Source organism: Notolabrus celidotus, chromosome 19 (genome assembly GCF_009762535.1).
Source record: "Notolabrus celidotus isolate fNotCel1 chromosome 19, fNotCel1.pri, whole genome shotgun sequence".
Classification (NCBI taxonomy): Eukaryota; Metazoa; Chordata; class Actinopteri; order Labriformes; family Labridae; genus Notolabrus; species Notolabrus celidotus.
The window spans coordinates 8,770,680-8,775,609 of record NC_048290.1 but is presented as its reverse complement, the minus strand read 5'-3'; positions in this window follow the sequence as shown (position 1 = coordinate 8,775,609).

Genomic DNA, 4,930 nt, shown 5'->3' with positions numbered 1-4,930 from the left:
CTTAGTTTTGTCGCTTTGTTTCATTGTATTAATGCTTTCATTCCATATTTTTCTTGTTCACTTTCCATTTTGCTTAATGTCCGTGCAGCTGTATGAATACAAGCTTTTCTTGAGCAATAAACTGTTTTCATGAAAAGTAAAAAGCTGCTCATGTTTTTTGTTGTTTTTGTCACGTTCTGAATATAAAGGGCAGGTCATAGTCTGTGTCATAAGGGGAGCAGGTGTGTAAGCAATACTTTAACAAGCTCACCTACAGCCCATCAGGTAGGAGTATACTAAGCATCTGTGTAATTAAAACAGTAATTGGTGTTGCATGCAATACACTGCCAAAGCTTATGAAGGCAAAGGAACAACAGAGTCAGACAGTGCTTGGGCTTGCAGGTTAAAAATAATAAAGCATGATAATAATGTGGGTCATGTTAGGGTCAGTTTTGTTGCTGTTTTAGATTTTTATTGTTAGCTGTGTTGCAAGAAATTCACTTTTAAGGTTATCTCACCATTTATTTAATTTTCATTCGCTTCATCTCGTTCATAAAAGGCTTAATTGAAGGTTTGGGTGTGCAGCCATGGATTAAGAATGCAGAGGCCCATGTGCACAAAATCTTTGAGGCCCCTCTTAACCTTAGTTCACCTCAACCCTCCACTAAGCACGCTCACCCAAACACACACATGCACCGTAATATGAAGCTACTATTAAAGGTTTTTGCATGGACTATAATCTGTTGGTAGCACTTGTAATTTATTCTGGATTTACACACAAAAGTTGTGATCATAGGCTGAACGACACAACATGTTTGCAGTAATACTTTCTTCGTCAACTCATATCTACTTTGACTACTACGGTGCAACTGAACTCTGTAAGAGGGCATGTCAGAATAATGGTTAGCACTGCTGCCTCACAGCAGAGGGGTTAAGGGTTCTAATCCAAGCCATGGCCTTACTGTTTGGATTGAAAGTGTTTTGTCTTTCTCCAACTTACTGCAAGTGTTTTGACCAACCAGTTTTATATGAGAACTGAATACACCTAAACAAGTGAGCACTGCAAAGTGGCATGATAGTAGGGTGGGTAGTTCTTCCATCTCTCAACAGAAGTGTTTACACTTTAAATCTAAGTCAAAGCTGGAGTTCGAACTATTGTTTTAAACACCCTACCTAATTCTAAAGTTTTAGATTCTCCTACTGCACAGATGACTTTGATTTTCAACTACCAGACTGAAATGGGAAGTCTAAGAACCCCAATGAGTGGGCACTTCAAGTGGGGATGCTAGTGTGGTAGTAAACTGGTTCAGGGTTCAAACCCAGGCTAGGGTCTTTCAGTTTAGAACTACTGTGATCCAGCCTTCTTCACTGAATGTGATCCATGATTTTAAACGAAAAAATACATAAAACAAGGCAGGAGTCAGGGGGAAGTACATGCTTGTGTGTAGGCCAGCTGACACATTTGGGTGTGCGTGTGTGAAAAGATGATTCAGCCTCTATGTATTTGCTCCGGTCATTGACTAACCGCTTGTTTGGATTTAATTGATAATTATTGCTGAGTCAAGTCCAATTTCAAAAGATGTATCCTTCCGCACTGACGGTAATTTATGATCTGGCTGACATGGAAATAATGAATACAACACTTTAGTGTAGTGCATTGACTACCTTCTCTCTCTTGAACCAATACTGCCACCAAGTGGTCACAAAGTAGGACTGCTACACAAACTGGATGCAAAGCAAATGGATTTGTAACCACATTGTCTCCCTTGATATGGCTTCACAGACCATTATCTATAGAATAAATACCCTACATGTTGTAATCCAGCTTCAAATTTAGGGCTTCATTAAGATTGCAAACTGTAAACAACTATTAAATAGCTATAAAGTCAATTCCAAGCAGCAACACATAACAAGTATGATTAATGACAATTTTCAAACCCCAGACTAAAATAATCGACCAAGATTACATATTCCACAATAAACATTGTTGACTCCAGTGTGTTCCTGTAAATAAAGTTGAGTTTACTGGTCGGAGTGCTATCATGGGTTTTGTGGCATCTGTGGCAGGGCACTTTCCAGTTCTTGGGTTACCAGCTCTATCTCAGCTTGGGTCAGGTGTTAAATTTTTGAACAGAAAGCCTGAATACAAGCTGGAGACGGTGGCAGTGCCAGGGATCTGTGGTTGAGGGAGTTAAAGGGTAAAAATAACTTTTAACCAGAAAAAAAGAAAGAAAAAAACCCCCTAAAATGTAAAAATAACACAACACCTACAACAATAACAGGAAGACTCATGAGATGCAATTATACCGGGAAATAAAAGTGAAATGTGCATGAAAACAACAATTAAAAACCTACCTTTTTTTTATTACGGCTTTAAACTGAATTGTAGTATAGACATTACTAATTATTAACATAATTATTTACTTTGCATTTTACATTTTTGATCATATTATTGATTGATTTTTTGTCTTAATCAGCTTAATTTTCTGAATATTCTTTTCTACTCTATTTTTTATGAATTAGTGTTATGTGTTTAATATCTAATATGTTCTTTTACCACCTCGTTACCTTTGTGTTTTATTTTCATAAGCTAGTTTTAACTGATTGATATCTTCAAGATTTTTAGGACTTTTTTCCTCATTCATTTTTCTGTATCAGTGTTTTTTCTCATATTATTTACTTTTCCCTCATGTCTCATTTTGATATTTTGAGTCTTACAGTAAAATATCCTTCAGCCTGTTTCCTCATTATGAATTAAATATAGCAGCATCTCAGTTGGACTGGAAATGCTGGACAGAAATTCATCACTTAAAAGTATGCAAGGCTGCTGATGGTGTAGTGGCAAGCACTTCTTCCTCACACCGAGAGGTCCTAGGGTTCAAGTCCTGGCTGGGACCCTCCTGTTTGGAATTGGAGTTTTCTGGCCTTCTTCCCGTGTGGTGTGGATAGCAGATTTGGAACTTCCAGCACTAAGCGGTGGTACATAAGTAAGCCCTGACAGGCAGCACAGTGGTGTAGGGGTTAACACTGCCGCCTCACAGTGACAAAGTGGTTGGACTGAGGCTGGTGCTGGCAGAGCTAGAGGGGTGCATGTGTTGATAGTGCAGGGAGTGTGCAGGGATAGTAAGAAGGGAGTGAAAAGAGAGTAGAGAGGATTTGACCTTTGACATACATCCTTAAGTAGTTGATGTTTCGCCCTGGAGATTTTTTTTCTGTCTTGATGGATTCAAACTCTTTTTCAAACTTTTAAACCATTTTTGACCTTTGACCTACATCTCTGAGTGCAAAAACCAACTTATCAAGATTAACAGCTGAACCCATTCAATCACTTTGAATACAAATGGACTCTAAATGAGCAGCTCTGGAGGCTTCCCATGTCCCAAAATTAAGAAAATAGAAACATAATGTATGTATGCACCTGACTCCACATATTTTAGCTCATTGAGTAAAAGCAAGCAGAACTAATACACCTGGCTCGATGCATTTATACTTTCCAAACACTTACTGTGTCCAGAAACTGGAAAACTGTATACAACTTTCCAGTGCATCTTTCCATCTTTAAGTACAAAGAGAGGGCACACAAAACACAGACACACATAAACATACACCAAATGTAATTGACAGGGACTTTTGTTCTAACTGTTAATTCCCAGCAGCCCTCTCTGGGGAGCCATGGTAACTGTTCACCAGCCTGCTCTTTCTTTAATGATCGCTTACTGAACCCTGTATTTATTCAGTCTGTACTTTGAGTGATGGGTTCAGTTTGCTAAAACTCTTGCAGGGCTTTAAGATGGTGGTTGAGCATTCTGGGTGGTGTTTCGTTGTGCTTTGGGGAAGGATTTGTGATGCTTGGATAGTGTTTTGTCATGCACTGTCGTCACCACAGAGTAGCTCCATTATTTGAATACGTCTAGTTTCAACATGTTAAATATCAAAATAAGGCAGAAGACAGAAAACCTGTTACAAATAAAAAATCTTTAGATCATACTGGAGAAAAACATAGACTGGTCATTTATGCAATGCCCTTAATAGATTCTATAAAATCTCTTACATTCTGGTCTGTTCTGCAAGGGCGGAGCCAGGGGTGGGCTGAGCTCCTCTGATATTCTTAACCGTGATTGGCTTGTTTGCCTTGTCAGAAGCTTCACTTCTATTGAACTCAACTATTTGGTGTATTTCAACAGGCTTCAAGTAGCTTTTTTCATTTAAATAAAAAACATCTTCTTTTGTTGGTACTTTAAGTAGTCACTTTTTACAATCATCTTCTTTTGAGTCCTGGAGGGACAAAGTTCAGCGTTTTGTATTAGAAGTTAAAGTAGATGTGATCAGCAGAGATAACCCTCCTAGGTTTGGGGTAAGTCCTTAATGTTTGTCACGCCTGACCACTCAAAATCAAGTGCCCCAGTTTAGCCACTCCAGTCAAAAAAGTCTGGCTTTGCCACTACAGTTGTGGCCAGAATTTCCTCATAAATCTTGATCACTAAAGTGGTCCAACCCTCTGTGTCTGGAGGCCCAAAAGTGACCTAATAATCAAAATCCTAGCGAAAATACTCTCTCATTTGATTTTTAAATGTTTCAATGTTTCTCAAATGATTTACAAAAGTAAAAATTAACAACATGTTTCAACAACTAATGAATATGAGCCTAAAACAGCATTCACTCACCAAGAAGTTCGTAGAAACCGAAAGCACAGGCTGGAGGAATTATGTAACACAATGACCACAAAACCCTTACAGTGAAGAGATTTACGGATCAACAGGCTCAGATCATTTAGATTAATTTTGGTCATTTTTGGCATTCCTTTCAGCTGTTCGTCTGCAGCTTGTGCAGTATAAACTGTGGTTTAAGAGTCATGATAACTGCAGAGCTTCACCTTTCTGATGCAAGCCACCTGACTGCACATCATGTCTGACAGTACCTACCTATGTAAACAAAAATACATTGTAATGTG